Source organism: Doryrhamphus excisus, linkage group LG12 (genome assembly GCF_037039965.1).
Source record: "Doryrhamphus excisus strain RoL-2023G ecotype Guam linkage group LG12, RoL_Dexc_Guam_v1.1, whole genome shotgun sequence".
NCBI lineage: Eukaryota > Metazoa > Chordata > Actinopteri > Syngnathiformes > Syngnathidae > Doryrhamphus > Doryrhamphus excisus.
The window spans coordinates 9,745,108-9,763,119 of NC_136368.1; the positions used below are offsets into that span (position 1 = coordinate 9,745,108).

Here is an 18,012-nt window from a genome sequence, read left to right on the forward strand (position 1 = left end):
AGCGTAAATGGTAATTCCAAAAGTGACTTTTGGCAGTCGAAGCACTCTGATATTGGCCTTGTAGACTAGGGCTGCTAAGTGACAATCTTTCATCTTTTTCTGCGTTTGTTGAGCTCAAGAGAAAATGTCCACATGACTGCGAGCTGGATCCATCGATTTCCTGGGGTTATCCTTACTGAAACATTTTTGGTAAAGTATTTCAGCCTCTAATCCAGACGGAAACAGTGTTGTGGGTGCCCTAAAACGGTCTGACTTTGATGAGTGGTTGGAAAAAAACAATGAATTTACGCGCAGGTCAGTCAAATAATTAAATACCCAAATAATAAAATGAAAAAAATAACAAATTATTTATTTAAAAATGTTCATTTTTATATAAAAAAAACGAGTGAATTAATTAAATATTCAATTAATTATATATATTTTTATGGCTGCACGGCGGATGAGTGGTTAGCACGCAGGCCAAAAACGCACATTCCAAAAACATGTAGGTTATGCTTTCATTGGCATGGACTTGAACAGTCCGTTTGAGTGACTGTTTTCATTTTTTTTTTCATCAACCTAGAATTTTTATGATGGGTGTAGTTGGAAGGATGTTCCCAGTAAAGTATGGTGACATACACATTGATCACCAGAATTCCATGTTAATTAAAATAAACACTATCTCACTGCCAAAGTTGAAGCAATTCACTTGATTCCAACAGACTTTTAGGAGATAAGGAATCCAGTAGACATGATGAGTCAGTCAAAATGTTCACCGAAGTGAAGATGTTTTCCATTTAATCAGCACTATATTTTACTGCCATGTTCTGTCTTTCATTATAACATTTCTGGGATTCTATATGCTTTGACTTGGTAGTCCCAAACGTAAGGCAGCCAATGACAGTATGTTTATGCACTTGGGTATTCCTATTGGCTGAATATGTGTTCTGTGGCTGGGGACACTGACTAGAGTTGTTAACAGGAAATAGGTTCACCCATAAAAATATATATTTATTTTCTGTTGTAGAATTTAGGAATGTTTTGATTCCACTCCCTATCACTTATCCAGATGGTGGGAGGTGAATCCTGAAATAGTCCTTCAAAGTTGTTATCCGAATATAAAATGACATGGAATAGTGGAACGTCTAAAGTCAAACACCCCAGAAAAAAAAAATAGCTAAAAGCTTCTTAAGTCACATCATATTTCAAGTCTGTGACAATCTAAGTATTAAAGGAAAACTGCTCTTTGTTTGGAATTTTGCCGATCATCCACAACCCTTATGTGAAACATGACCACATGTCTTACTCTATTTTGCACATTCAAAAGAGAGGAACACAGCTGAAAAAAACAGCCAGCATGTAGGAGCTAACAAAGCTTGTAACGGGACACACATATTTCCACTATCAAGCCCTGAAAAACTAAACAAAACAAAAAATCAACAAAGCATGAACTGTCACACTCCACGGTGATACAGGTCTGCCCCTATTTGTTTGTATTCATTATTCAATGCTGTTGTGCTTTGTGTTTATTCTTATACCCCTTATGTTGACCTTTCAGATGCAGAGATCTGAGCTGGACGGAGCCACTGGACGCCTGCAGCTGTTCCTCGTTAGCGCTCTTCATTACCCCCTCATCTGCAGCCAGCCAGCGGAGGATTATTCCCTTTCGCTGCCCCGCTAGCTTCACGTTTGTTTCCTGCTGTTAGCCTCTTCAGTTAGTCTTCTTCGCCTACCGTCTTGCAGCCCAGTAGGTTGTCCAGCTCCCACTGTCGTATATCCTCTGTTGTTTTTTTTGTCTTCTGCTTTTCCACGGTGCCTCCCCTGTTTATGCACCGTCGCCGTAAGTTCCTGTTTTTTTCCCTTGTTTTGCATCTTCATTAAAACCCTTTGTACCAGGATTCATTAATATTCCCCACAATCACCATGACACCAACAATGTTTTATTCACATAACTGAACATATGTACGTATATAAACCAAGCAACTACAACATTGTTATTGTAGCAGAGAGTGGTAGGGAGAACACTAATCTGCACTGATGAGGAAACAAGAACGAAATGGGCAACTAATTAAGATTTGAACTTTTCTGATTCAATACCTCCTGTCAAAGACCAAAGATTCCTTTCAAATGGAACATGAGCAGAACACGAATCAATATTCCTTTCAATAGGGATATCCCGATAGACGTATACATGACCCGATATTCAGGTTAGAAACCCAGGGGTAATATTCAGGTTTTTAAAAAACAGAATATGAGCCTATTCAGGTTTTTCAAAAGGGTTATTGGTGTTTACATGGCCGTGCACAACCGGGTTATAGCTAATATTCTGGTTGTGATAGGGTTATTTGACTGCATTTATACTGGAAAAAAATGAGGAGCCTTTTCTACACGTTATTTCAGTCAGACCTCATTCATCAGATGCCATGCTTGTGTTCCTTTTTGCCACAAGTAGTGTTTGCATTTGTGCATTATTAAAGTTATTAAGAATGCAAAGAGCCATTTTCACTGGCTCTCAAACATGCCCAAAGATATCTGTCTGTGCTCTTTTCTCAGCTCAGTCTGGAATATGATTTCATGGTCTACTGAGTTAAAAGCAGTTCCTGAACCCCCAAGGGCGAGTGTTTGTGTCTGCTGGCCACAAGTGTTAAAGGTTCGTTCATTTTATTATTGCTTGACCTGGGACAACCCTCAACTGTTATACTTGGTTATCAACCCAAAAAGTGGACCAATTCTCTACAGTGGGGTTGTCCCCTTGTATTCTTACTTTTGTTGCAATTTGATATTGTGCCAGTCCTTTTTATAAAAAGAAAAAAAAAAGCCCAACTCCTTTAAAATGCCCTCAAATGGCCCCTGGCGCTGATCTGTATTGGCTCATCCCAGAACTGCAGGTGTTCCCAATGGTTGTGGCCATGTCCTCACCCTCTCTGCCCTTAAATGGGTACTCAACACAGAACTGACACACCCGGGGGTTCTGTACCAGAATGGATCCACTTGGGCCAAGTATTGGACTCCAGGAGGGGGCATTTTAATTTGAGGCCAAAAGGACAAAACAGAAGCATTGTGGCCATCATCTGGTAACAATGACACAGCAGAACTAATTGACATCAGCAGGAACTGCAACACAGCTGCAGCTTTTAACCCACAATGACACAGCATGTTATCGGAACATTTGTACAAGCTGGTTCGACTTGAATATTTTCAATTTAAAAATACAAAAGAATACTGCAAACAAGCAACAAAATCCTGTACATATGTATGAAATATATTCTGGTGCTTGATTAACAATATAGCATAAGACTCCGCTTATCCTCACTTGGGTCAAGGGTATGCTGAAGCCTATCCCAGCTGACGTTGAACGAGAGGCGTGTTCTTCAGAGGAAATAGTTCATGTAAATATTTGAACTGAAGAACCACAGCTCAAATGTGGATGCAAAAAGTTGACCTTCCAAGCATTTTCATATGCAAATATTGGTAACTGTTTTTCAATATTGAAAGATGTTCCTGTTCCTGCTCTTTCTAATCACGTGGGCCTGAAACATAGGTAATGAATCTCGGGTGATTCCCAGGCACTTAAGTTTTTTTCATAAAGAAGAATAAATCAGATACGCCTTTTATAATGTGATGGAGAGACTGACACAGAGCCAAAGGCAACCCGCCTCTGTGCAAACACAGCCGCTAAGTGATTTTTATTTGTCAGCTCAGTCTCTATGGAGACCTGGGTGGGAATGGAACATCCAAATAGAAGGCATGTACTGATCACGTACAGGATTTTTCTGTCAAAATCAGGGTGCTCCCATAATAAGGCTGCTCAGCTCAGTGGCATTAAGTGATCAGTAAAGGAAAAGAAAACACACAACTGAATTATTTTTAGGTATGAATAGGGCCAAAGGGTTTTCCCAAGTTGTAACATTTTAGAATTTGAGTACATCTCTTGGCAAGCATGCCTCATCCATGCACACACACTAAAGAAAACAACAACACAAAGCCTAAATGCAGTCACACATGAATCCCTCTGAAATACAATTTCACTATATTGCTAAAAACTTGCACTCAAAATAACCATAAAGTACTGGAAGTACTTTGGCAATAGTGTGCTTACGATAAATGTTTACTATCACAGGTTATAGTTCCACAGACATTTCTTGTCTCAGGTTCCCTTCCCATGTCAGTGTAACACTAATATGATCGCATGGCCCTGTCAGACATGGTGGAAATGCAATGGATATCAGCCTGAGTATGAGCAGGTCCCTGTCATGGAATGTTTTCTTTGGTGTCACTTTCTAATTCCTTCCAGTGTCTTTAAGTGCATCCGTGTAAGCAAGCTCAAGTGCGCTGAAATAGTATTAGGACTGGTATTACACCATCTACTTCTTAGTGTCCAGGGCCTAAAAGTAGCTGACCTTTTTATTTTAAATATCACTTGATCATATAATGAAAGTAAACATAAAGGAGGGGGCTCAAAAATAGCCCCAAAAATGTTTACTTGCTTGTAGAGTGATCATTGTATCACAGATCTACTATATAAGATGATACTGGCCAGTATCGTCCATCTTAACAAAATCAATAACATACTGTACATCAGAGATATGCAAGCCATAGAATCAGGACTCACAAGTGCTTGTTTAAATTAACCACTTCATTTACTTAGCCCTATATGTGCCCTGTGATTGGCTGGCGACCAGTCCAGGGTGTACTCTCGTCCAAAGACAACTGACAGTTTGCATGTTCTCCCCGTGCATGCGTGAGTTTTCTCCAGGTACTTCGGTTTCCTTCCACATTCCAAAATTCCAAAAACATGCACATTCCAAATACATGCTAGGTTATTTGTCCATAGGTATGAATGTGAGTGTGAATGGTTGTTTGTCTATATGTGCCCTGTGATTGGCTGGCGACCAGTACAGGGTGTACCCTGCCTCTCGCCCGAAAACAGCTGGGATAGGCTCACCGCTTTTCCCTGCTCGTCCAGATTTATGACAAAGTGGAATTACAGGTGCACCATTTTGGGAGTGACTCGGGATATTAAAATATTGAATATTTTGGACTGTTGTCAAAGTCTGGTCACATGATGGTGATGGGTCGCTGACGATTGCTCATCTATACAGAAACGACGAGCTGCCGTTTTTAGATTTTTTGTTTTGGAGTTTGAAAAATTAACGCTTGGTGAAGGAGTTTGTTTCTATGTTGCTATGTCCCGAGGAGGGAAGTTCCGGTAAAATAGTATACACGATCATTATCAAGAATGTATCTGTTATTACATGTTTGTAGCATGTTTATAAAATCATTTTTGGTCTCTTGAGCATATTTTTCTTTTTGCATAGTGATGCCCTTCTTACATTCCACCCTCACAAAATGCAAATACATGTAATTTCTTCCGGTTTTAAGATTTTGTTCAAGAGTGTAGATTTCCCAGACGCTAATCCCTAAAACATTAGTAGTGGCTCAGCTTTAGCTCAGTCTCTCTCAAAGCAACTGTGCTCCTCCCAGTATCTCACTCCCACTGTTTCTTTGTTCAGATTGATGAGGTCATGTTTGAACCATCTTTCTTTGGGACTTTGTGTGATACAAGCCTCAACAGAAGAGAGCCAAACCTCTGTTGATGAGGTCAAGATAGTCTGGGGCATGTTTCCACAGATTGTCCTACGGTATAGAATATGTCTTTGTAGGTGTGTCTGCATGTGTGAGAGAAGACACTCACACGACCTGATCATTAGCAGATTATAATGATGATAATGACAAGGGAAATGTAATGACTCCTAAAGTAGATACTCTTTTGAAAACTGAATTGTGTCATGCCAGTGGAATCCAAAACATACCGCAGGGGCCTAAATTGGGCAAATACAGAAGATGGTTGTGTGGGATTCCAATTGGGGAAAGCAGATTATAGTTGTCACATTAAAAAAGTTTGTGTTATTTTCTTCAAAGGTGTACAAAAAATTGCATTTTTCAAAGCAGTTTAATGTCAAGCCAAGACATGCTTATACATTTACTGAGTATGAGTATAAGTATACAGTATATAAAAGTAATGTATATGTTAATCTAATGTGTGTACCATTCATTCAATTGTTAATTAATTTATTGTCTCCTGCTAATCCTTTTTGGGTCACAGTTGAACTTAGCCCATTTCCGACTGAGAGGCAGGGTACATCCTGTACAGACATAGGGCACATATAGACAACAAAAAACAACCATTCTTTTTCATACCCATCGGCAATATTTATTCTCCAGTTAGCAAAAATGCAAGTTTTTGGTATGTAGGAGGAATACCTTGAAAACCTCACACGGAGAACATGCAAACCCCTCCATCATTGACAGTCTTGCATACTTTTCCTCCTTTAAACTCGGGTCCTCCTTGTGGCCTGAGGGTTCTACACATATATCTCGAGAGATTGCTCCTGCAATCATATATCTCGAGAGATTGCTCCTGCAATCGGCTGAAGCAAAAAACCCATTTTAGGGGGTCGCAGCTCGAGTGCTCTGATTACCACAGGCATCACTGTTGTCTTTCCACATATTTGGTAGCTGTTCTCCTAACTCTTAGTATTTTTGTTCGAGTGTTCCATCCTTTTGATGTTGATTGGGATTACTGCACCCATCGCAATTGCCTTTTTGGGCTGTTTATCAACTATTCACAATGTCCGGTTCCTCACTAGGTTATCAACCTGAATGTCACCCTGAATTGTGGCTCTGTTGTTCACAAGTCTTTGACCTCTGTCCTTCCGCTTAGTGTACAACTCAGGATGCTGGACCTGGGGTGAAACATTCCATGCATTGTGAGGAGCTTCCTTGTCATGATGTCAGCTGTTTTTTTTTTAATCTCCTCTGATTAATGTATGATCACAGCATGGATATCAAACGATGCAACATGGTTAGAGTTTTTTATAGTCAAAATAAGTGTATGCCAATGACAGCCAATGACAATGACAAAATTACTAATTTTCCCCGTGTTATCTTGCAAGGGAAAGAAATATGTGTTCATGTTTCACAAAAGTATTGTGAATGATGGGCAAAATTCCCCTGTGCAGTTCCCCTTTAAAATGTCAAATATATTGATCATGAATGCTGTTACTGGTTTGATTTGATATGTTATTATTTTTCTTGCTGGCTTTATACAATTTTAAGCCAAAGCCTTCCTTGGCCAACATTTTCTGGAGTCCCAGCAGACTTTGGGCGAGAGGCTGGATACACACTGGTCTGGTCGCCAGCCAATCAGAGTGCAATTACAGCACCAGTTGTGCAAAACTATTCAACTGAAAGCATGCATCTCTTAACTCCACAAGCTCCAAGTCCCAGGTGTGTAGTGTCAAAATGTCAAAATATTTTACACTATCTCGATGTTGTCACGCTTTGTGTGGGTTTGCCCGTGACAGTTTATGTTTGAGTTCCGGTCTAGGTTTTGGTTTCCGTTTTGCACTCTTATTTTGTATTTTCTTGTTTTGCCCTGTCGTCCTTGGTTGCCTTAATCATTTACACCTGTCCCTAATTTGTGGTCGTATTTAGTTCTGGTGTGTGCATCTCCCCTTTGTTGGATCATTGTTAGTTTGTCCGTCTGTTGTCTGAGTTGCCTTTTGCCCTTTGCCTCTGCATCCTGGGGTCGCACCGCAACAAAGACATGCCGCGCCGTGACAGATGTTCTATCATAGTACAGACAGTAATCGCCGACATCTCTCTTTGTCTGTCTTTACATTGCTTAATTTGTGACATTCTTCTCCAAAGGGAAAATAGAATGAATGATGGTTGGCTTTGACTCATGTGGTTCTCAACCAAGTCAAGTGTCAGACCCTCCAGGATTACACAATGTGGCAATTGCACCAATTCAACCCAATCACCACAAACTATGTGTGTCGTTCCAACTTTGTTCAACCTCCACGCATTTTGTACAATAATTATTATTTTATTTCTATTTTCACCAATAGAATTTGTCCCTAAGCAGTGCTCAAACACGCATGTCACCTGTCCAACCACTCAAATGTGTCCCCACCCACGTCCTTTACTTTGACAGAGATGTCAAAGTGTGATTTTATTTTTCTGTTTTTTTCCACGTCATACATCTTTTTCTACAATTTATTTTCAATATAATAAGTATACAGGTCAAACAACTAGTACCAGTTAGAGTTGTTTTTCGGTAAAGCAAGGTGATGGGTGGCGCCAGAAGGACTAAAGTTTTGTCCATCACCCTCTTCTTGTGCTGCAAGTTCTGTTTTGAATTCCACTTGAGGCAAATGAAGCACATCTCAACAGCCAAGTTTCTTCTGAAGAAAGACTTGACAGAACCTATTTCACAGGTAACCTTGACAGAGTAAATTGCATGGCAGAAGCAGACACTGGAGCCTCATCAATCTGTAATGCCCCTATGATGGAGAAAATTTGTTACGCTCGCTGTGAACTGTCTGCATACCGACATAGTTGTCATATTTCTCCTGCTTGTTCTGGATCATTATTATGAAACTCACATTGGAGTCTTGGGGGGGGATAGAGAGATTATAATCTCATGCCCCTACATGTCTCGAGTAACAGCAAATGCATGTTAACATCTTGCATTGTCATTCCACTTCATTGACTTATCAACTTTGTCACCACACTTAATGAAATACTGGAGGTAATTTGAAGTGGTGGGTTGCTGCGTGGGCATGCGTGGTGCAAAACCCCTCAAATCTCAGATCTGGCCAGCGGCTGAGACCACCGTGCCAAACACGTGGTCGTAAACTTGTTATGACCTTCTCTGATCTAATTTAAAGGGGACCTATTATGCGCTTTCTACTTATCTGACCTCTAAATGTTCTTAGAATGTTGTATTATCTTGTAAAACTATGTCAACCTTTCATCTTTGGAAGTGAACCCTGAAAGAAGTTTTCAATGGCTCTGAACGCTCTGTTTCAGAGAGTTTTTTTCCAACACTGGCTCCCTATGACGTAACTTTATATGGACGTTCCTGAATACAAGCTGTAGACATGATCTCCGCAACTCTGCTGGGCTGTGAAGAGTTCACCGTGTTAGCACAGAGTGTGACCAATCCCAGCAGAGTGGGCGTGCAGGCTGTGGGTGGAATGAACTTTTCTGGAGGACTGCATCAAAACAGACCATTTTGGAAAGCCAAGGAACTACATCGGGAATAGGTGCAGATTGATAACTCAATACAAATGGCATAATAATAGCACTCTTTAAACAGGGTTGAACACGCAAAAGTACTCAGATGGAATGAAAGATGACTCTGGAGACACAATTAAACAAACCAAGCAACAAACTTAGCTTAATGACCTATGGAAAGAGATGGATGGGGTATTTGTCACATTTGCACTTCAGTGCAGACAGTAGGGATCTGCATGTCAACAGTAACTGTGTTTTCTTTGGATTCTGTCCATAAGGAGTAGACATGTCTTCTCTTGTTCCGTTTTTTCACTTTGTGGCATGTCAAAATTGTCTGCACCATTTTAAGTGTTTTTTTTGTTTTTGTTTTTTTTTTTTGCCTAGAGGGAAAAAAAACCTTACAAATTTGTTTCCAACAACAAAGGGACTATAAATACCGTTCTTCTGTACCAATCCTAATATCCACATGTGACTTAGGCTGTGTCTGTTCCAAAATAGTTTTTAAAAATTTTCTTTATCATTTTTAAAAGTTTGAAACGCTGTAACCCTACCACAGCAGGACACAGAGCATTTAAACCATGCAAACTCCAAGCAGCCACAATAGAAAGTCTCATGTGTGAAACAGGTGTGCCGTAGTGACCAAGAAGTTACTTTAGTACAGGAATCAGCAACCTTAACTATCAAACAAGCCATTTTACCCACTCGGGAAAAATGCAAGTCATCCATCCACTTATTCAGGTCCAGGTCAGCAGTCTGAGTCGAGAAACCCAAACTTCCATGTTTTCAACATCCTCCTGCAGTTTCGCTTAGAGGGTACCCAGGTATTCGCAGGCCAGCCGTGAGAGATAATTCTTCCAGCATGTCCAAGGTCGACTCTTGCATCCTCCTAGTTAGGTATGCCCAGAACACCTTACCAGGGAGGTGTCTGAAAGGCATCCATTCTAGATTTCATGGGCACACAGTTTCCAAAGTGCAGCATAAACTCGTAAAACAATAAATAAGTTCAAATACTTAATTAATACAATAACTGATAATAATAACTAATGATAAAAATAAAAACAAAACATTTTTACATGAGTGGGGACAGTGTTCCATAGCTTGGGGCCGCCTACAAAAAAGGACCGGTCTTAAATCTAGTCTTGGGCATCACTAGCGGGAGCTGGCCTCTGGATCTCAATGACTACAGGGGAGTATAAATTTGGATGCCACAGCCCATTCAATTCACATGAGAGCTTTACCTTCTGGCCCTCAAACCGGATATTCTCAATGTCTTGGTTGTGCCTATAATTCTGTCCATAAAAATAATGAAAAAATGGTAGCTTTTGTTGAGGCCAACTTTTCTGGAGGACTGCATGAAATATGGTAGTGTCAAGATTTGTGGGTCTGTGGGTCTTCTCTGTATTCAAAGTGGTCAACCACATGGCGGTGTGACTGTGAAGGTGTTGGCAAGGGAAACTTCTCTGACTCCAGACTGCTTAATTCCCCCAGGATCATCGACGGAGAGCCCAGCTACACATTGTTCACTAATCTATCTAAATCTGTATTACTGAAAATGTATCATTCATGATTCATATGATCGATTTACCTCACAGGTGTGGCACATCATTGTGCTGATGAGACGGCATGTGTCACGCCCTGTGCGGGTTTGTGCGTGACAGTTTGTCCATGTTCCCCGTTTGGGCTTTGGTTTCCGTTTTGAACTCTTTTTGTATTGGACTTCCTCTTTTGCCTCGTCTGCCTTAGTTGCCATGGTCACCCACACCTGTCCCTAATTTGTCCTCTATTTAGTTCAGGTGTGCGCTTCTCCCTTTGTGGGATCATTGTTAGTTTGTCCTTCAGCTAGTTGAGTTGCGTTTCCTTTTGCTGCTGTTATAGCTAAAATAAATATTATTTTACCTGCATTTGGTCCTGCTCTCTGCATCCTGGGGTCGCACCGCAACATTGACATGCCGCACCGTGACAGAATGATCCCACCATGTGACGACGACCTCGCGGAGAGCGATTTTTGGACCTGGCAGCTCCTCAAGGCCATGGAGGACGAGGAGATGGCGATGCCGCCATGGGAGATGGAGGACTTGGTGCGCGGTCCGGACGACACGTTCGTCGCTACGCCGTGGCTGTATCCCGGACCCACCGACGACGCTCCAGGCCCTTCGCGACGCCAACACAAGCCGCGGCGCCACAGAGCGACACCTAGCTCGTCTTCCCCTCCACGCCAAGTCGAGGTGCACCCGCCCTCGTGCCCTGCCGGCTTCGACGGACCCGACGACGATCTCGCGGAGCTCGACGAATGGAACCGGCAGTTCTTCAAGGCGATGGAGCAGGAATGTGCAAGGTACACGCCGCAGGAACTGGAGACCATGGTGTGGGGGCCGGACGGCACCCTAGTGCCCATGGCGTCGGTGTTCCCGGTACCCGCTGCACACCCTCCGACGCGGCGGCGTCGCCAACGCACGGCACGTCGCCAAGAGGTGTGGCCGCCCTCTTCCGCCTCGCCGTGTCACGCCACGGCACAGCTCAACCCTCTCGCTGTTGCCGAGTCGCAGCCCGTTGTGCATTCTCCGACGGCTTCTGTGCCAAGTAGTGAGGCGCCCCGGATTCCTCCAGTGCCCAAGCCATGCAGCCCCAGGTGTTTCCAAGACCCGGCTCCTGTGCCAAGCTGCGTGGCCTCTCAGATTCCTCCAGTGACCAAGCCACGCAGCCCCAGGTGTTTCCAAGACCCGGCTCCCGTGCCAAGCTGCGTGGCCTCTCAGATTCCTCCAGTGCCCAAGCCACGCAGCCACAGGTGTTTCCAAGACCCGGCTCCCGTGCCAAGCTGCGTGGCCTCTCAGATTCCTCCAGTGCCCAAGCCACACAGCCCCAGGTGTTTCCAAGACCCGGCTCCCGTGCCAAGCTGCATGGCCTCTCAGATTCTTCCAGTGCCCAAGCCACGCAGCCCCAGGTGTTTCCAAGACCCGGCTCCCGTGCCACTCTGCGTGGCCTCTCAGATTCTTCCAGTTCCCAAGCCACGCAGCCCCAGGGGTTCCCAAGACCCGGCTCCCGTGCCAAGCTGCGTGGCATCCCGGATTCCGCCTGTGCCCAAGCCGCACAGCCCCAGGGGTTCCCAAGACCCGGCTCCCATGCCAAGCTGTTTGACTGAGAATTGTTTTGGACGTCTAGGATCCGTCCTTCAGGGGGGTGTACTGTCACGCCCTGTGCGGGTTTGTGCGTGACAGTTTGTCCATGTTCCCCGTTTGGGCTTTGGTTTCCGTTTTGAACTCTTTTTGTATTGGACTTCCTCATTTGCCTCGTCTGCCTTAGTTGCCATGGTCACCCACACCTGTCCCTAATTTGTCCTCTATTCAGTTCAGGTGTGCGCTTCTCCCTTTGTGGGATCATTGTTAGTTTGTCCTTCAGCTAGTTGAGTTGCGTTTCCTTTTGCTGCTATTATAGCTAAAATAAATATTATTTTACCTGCATTTGGTCCTGCTCTCTGCATCCTGGGGTCGCACCGCAACATTGACATGCCGCACCGTGACAGCATGATTATTACACAGACCTGCCTTTGGTTAGCCACAATAAAAGTCCATTCCCAAATGGGCAGAGTAATTGAATGGGGGTTGTTGACATACGAACACCATTAAGTATCTGGTGTGACCACGATGTCCCTCAAACACTTTACACGGCATTTCAGAACATCCCCAAAATGTTTGTTATCAAAATGTTGTCAATAAAATGCACCTTTTGTTGTTGACCATAACATACAGTGAAGAAAATAAGTATTTGAACACCCTGCTATTTTGCTATTTCTCCCACTTAGAAATCATGGAGGAGTCTGAAATTTTCATCGTAGGTGCATGTCCACTGTGAGAGAGATAAACTAAAAAGAAAAATCCAGAAATCACAATACATGATTTTTTAACAATTTATTTGTGTGATACAGCTGCAAATAAGTATTTGAACACCTGTGTATCATCTAGAATTCTGACCCTGAAAGACCTGTTAGTCTGCCCATTAGAAGTCCACCTGCACTCCATGTATCATCCTGAATCAGATGCACCTGTTTGAGGTCGTTAGCTGCATAAAGACACCTGTCCACCCCATACAATCAGTAAGACTTTAACTTGTAACATGGCGAAGACCAAAGAGCTGTCCAAAGACACCAGAGACAAAATTGTACACCTCCACAAGGCTGGAAAGGGCTACGGAGCAATTACCAAGCAGCTTGGTGAAAAAAGGTCCACTGTTGGAGCTATCATTAGAAAATGGAAGAAGCTAAACATGACGGTCAATCTCAATCGGAGTGGAGCCCCATGCAAGATATCACCTCGTGGGGTCTCAATGATTCTAAGAAAGGTGAGGAATCAGCCCAGAACTACACGACAGGACTTGGTCAATGACCTGAAAAGAGCTGGGACCACCGTTTCCAAGGTTACTGTAGGTAATACACTAAGACGTCATGATGTGAAATCATGCATGGCACGAAAGGTTCCCCTGCTTAAACCAGCACATGTCAAGGCCCGTCTTAAGTTTGCATATGACCATTTGGATGATACAGAGGAGTCATGGGAGAAAGTTTTATGGTCAGATGAGACCAAAATAGAACTTTTTGGTCATAATTCCAATAAGCGTGTTTGGAGGAAGAAGAATGAAGAGTACAATCCGAAGAACACCATCCCTACTGTGAAGCATGGGGGTGGTAGCATCATGCTTTGGGGGTGTTTTTCTGCACATGGGACAGGACGAGTGCACTGCATTAAAGAGAGGATGACTGGGGCCGTGTATTGTGAGATTTTGGGGAACAACCTCCTTCCCTCTGTCAGAGCATTGAAGATGGGTCGTGGCTGGGTCTTCCAACACGACAACGACCCGAAGCACACAGCCAGGAAAACCAAGGAGTGGCTCCGTAAGAAGCATATCAAGGTTCTAGCATGGCCCAGCCAGTCTCCAGACCTGAACCCAATCGAAAATCTTTGGAGGGAGCTCAAACTCCGTGTTTCTCAGCGACAGCCCAGAAACCTGACTGATCTAGAGAAGATCTGTGTGGAGGAGTGGGCCAAGATCCCTCCTGCAGTGTGTGCAAACCTGGTGAAAAACTACAGGAAACGTTTGACCTCTGTAATAGCAAACAAAGGCTACTGTACCAAATATTAACATTCATTTTCTCAGGTGTTCAAATACTTATTTGCAGCTGTATCACACAAATAAATTGTTAAAAAATCATGCATTGTGATTTCTGGATTTTTCTTTTTAGTTTATCTCTCTCACAGTGGACATGCACCTACGATGAAAATTTCAGACCCCTCCATGATTTCTAAGTGGGAGAAATAGCAAAATAGCAGGGTGTTCAAATACTTATTTTCTTCACTGTACATGCCTGACCATGCTATAACCCTACTGCCTCCATGGGGCACTCCATCCAGAACACAGCTGCATTTTACTGTACTGGTTCCAGTTTGAATGCACAGAGATACTGTGACAAGAGCCTGAGGCCCATTGCTGTGTCATTCATCCAGTAGCATCACCTCATTTTGCAGCATGATAATGCATGACCCCATATTGCAAGTGTCTTTAAACAATTCCTGGAAGCTATAATTTAATGAATTGCAATCTAATATTCTACTATGAAGCGAGATGTAGTCAGATGGTGTTACTTGATGAAGGCAGCTTTGGATGTGTTAAGAAATGTCACAAATCAGATACTGACAGAATGGTAGCTATTAAAGTAATTAGGAATGACCTTGAAGTTGTTCACAAAGCATGAGAGGAATTTGCTTTTCTCGATCCACAAAAATTGCACTTTGTCAGCTGTAATAGCTTTCTCTTTGAGACAAGCATTGTCTCCCCGGACTTCAAACTTGACGGCGAGAGCTTGAACTGTATTATGAATGCATGTTCTACTGCGGAGCTCAAAACTGGCAAACTTTTCTGGTACCAGCGCAATGTATTACAATATGGTATTAATTTCAGCAACCCCATTAATATCCAGTCCCTCAACATGAACTGCGAGACATGCTAATGGATTCTTGCATTCTGCTAATACAAAAAAGAGTGCAGTGTCATGACCTAGCCTCAACCAAATTCAGTGCGGTGTTGTGGATCAGGAACATGCTTCTACTACCACAAACAGCAACAGACAGCAGAGTCAGAAATTGAAAACCTCACAGGATATAGGATACTACTCTATTGACCCCCAACATTCACGGCTTTAGTCTCTTGATGAGCTTTTAAAGGTCACAATTGGGTAAAGATTCAACACATGCAGACAAGATACATCACCATAGATACAAAACAGTATACAACAACATAGTATATAATATAATACGGCAGGTGGGGACTGCACTGGTGTCATATTTTGTATTTATGTAGTGACAATATACTGTATATTTATGCAGAGGTTGTAGTGGATAGATTGTGTACCGATAACTGACCACACCCAATGGTGAATTTCCGCTAAATCGGTTTCCTTATTAAGAAAACCACTATTCTTGTAGTTACAGCATGGAAAAGCTGTTTACAACCTTCTAAAGATAGCTTTTAACATTATTAGAGCTGTGGCAGGCCGTGACCTGAAATAACACCCCTCCATTAATTTATTACCCAATATAGTCAATATAATAAGAGACAATGAAACGCGTAAATTAGACATAATATACGTATATGACAATCTAATGGGAGTTGTAGCATACTGGCCCTTTAAACCCACTCTTTTCCAATTGAGAAGGCCAGCACACTTCCTTGACAGCATGGACAATGTGGAAAGTGTCAATACAGAGTTGCAGCCGGCCACTTGTTTTTTATGGGAACGATTGGTATGCATGCTCTAAGAGCTGTTGGGTGTTTGAAAGGTGGAGGAACACTCCTATTTATGGGTAAGCATCCAGTTTTTAATGAATATAATGCATTTCCTTTTCTGACATCCTAAAATGTCTTCTGAGAATATAATCCAGATCCCTACCTCTCTCTCACGCACAAAGACAAGGACATGCGGATGAGTCATGAACACACGCATGAAGGACTTCTGCAACTTAATTCACATGCTCAGAGAAACAACCCATTAGTAATGTAAACATCCCGTCAACAGAGTCACTTCCTGCTCCTGTCTTATGACAGAATTGAATCAAGATTTTTTTCATTGTGATTTCAGCAGTTTCCCAGTGTGGGCGGCAAAAGGCAGGCCATGGAGCACACCCCTATGAACGTCATGGTCAATTCCTTTCACTGAAGAACACCCTTGATACTTCTCTGAGCCAGATAAACAGTATCTAGTGTTGGCTTTCCACGGTGCAAATCAAAAATGTGATGTTTTCTGTAAACTTTGAAAGAACTGGAAGTTTACAGACACACCCTTGATAAAAAATGTAGCACCCGTTGAAAAATTGCAAGTATTTACATGGATGTTAGAGGTTCTAAGCAGAGATTCAAATTGCAAAAAGAAGAAAGGGGAATGAGACCAAAACATTTTGAGTTAGAAATGTATTGCAAACAACCATTAAACTGAATTAGGCTAATCATCAGCTGATCAAAAGTTTAGGACTAGTGATAAAAACAACAACAACACCTGATGCCCCCCTAAAATAGAAGCGTTCAGTAATTGTGGATGCACCATCAGTGGTGCATGAGTGGTAAAATTCTTGTTAGTCACCTCAAAAATTAGTTTGGGCATGCTTGATGACAGTGTTTCCAGGAGGCAATTGTGAATTTCCAGGTGATGAAGATGGCTTCATAGAGGGCATCCATTGTCTGGAACTGATACGCAATTTTTATAAAATCCCCACATCCATCCCCATATGTTCACAATTGGAGTTATATCAGGGGAACACGCAGGATGGTCCAAAATCGTGAAATGATTCCCTGTGCAGGTTTGTCCTGTTGAAAAAGCCAGTCATTTCCACACTGGCTTGGGCCTTCAATCTTGAGGGATGCCGCCTGCAACATCTCCACATTTCCAGCTGCTGTTTGATTCCCATGCACAACCTGAAGCTCCCTTGTTGCATTGAAGGTAAAAGCACTCCAGATCATGAAGCCGCCACCTCTACTCTGACGTGTGGAAAATAGGGATGCAGGAGTATACCAATATCTGTATATGTTCACTCATCTAAATTATCTGTATCGGTACTGGTAATATGCAGGGTTTAACCAGAAATGGGCGGGGCTTAAATCTGAAATTGACTTGAATTGAGCAGAAGTTTCTATATTTAAAATTATCCCGCTATATGTGTACTGTGTTATGTGCGTGAGGGATCCTTGAGACTTTGTTATTTAATTATCCATCCATTTTCTATGCGCGTATCCTCACTAGGATAGCAGGGGTATGCTGGAGCCTATCCCAGCTGACTTTGGGCACGAGACGGGGTACACCCTGGACTATAAACACCCAAACAACTACTGTCTTGAAAAACAATATGCACCGTGTACGTTATGAAACACATTTAAGATTTCAAGGTGCATACTGCAACATATTGAGAGGGGTGTAATTCACGCTGCACAGTGACATGTTTTACCTTGTGTTTCTGTTTGGGGGTACGTCCGGGTTTTGTTGTTATTTGGACTCTTACGGCTCTCTTTGTGCATCTGCAGATGTGGACCTCCCTTGAGTTGGGCGGAGCTGACAGGTGCAGCTGTTGCCAATCGTCCTCATTTCCGGTCTCCTTCTTAAGGCACTGAGCTGCGGCAGGAGGGTGCTGGATTATTCCTTTGTGGACGTGACAGACCAGCTCCGAGCTGTTACCTGCTCCTGTGCCCCTTCAGCGCTGCTCACGCCTCAGCCACGCACCCTCCTACCCGTCCGGTAGCCCGCTTGCCTCTAAGACTGCTTACTGTTTCTTGTGGTAATTTGTGTTGTGCCTGCTTGCACTCAGTCACGGAGCCCCATCTTTTGTGCTCCGTCGCCCTTACTTATTTGTGCCTCACTCGACTGGACTATTAAAGCTGTTAAACCTTACCTGAGCCTGCTGGGTCCTGCATCCT

At 42.9% G+C, this 18,012-nt stretch overlaps 1 long non-coding RNA gene across 1 annotated transcript; it reads left to right on the plus strand.

The window, feature by feature from the left end:
- The first annotated feature begins 1,436 nt into the window (after nucleotides 1-1,436).
- Nucleotides 1,437-17,067, plus strand: LOC131136087 (uncharacterized). The gene is made up of 3 exons (XR_013629634.1): nucleotides 1,437-1,819; nucleotides 2,533-2,629; nucleotides 16,905-17,067. It is a non-coding gene; the product is annotated as an uncharacterized LOC131136087 (long non-coding RNA).
- The last annotated feature ends 945 nt before the right edge of the window (nucleotides 17,068-18,012 follow it).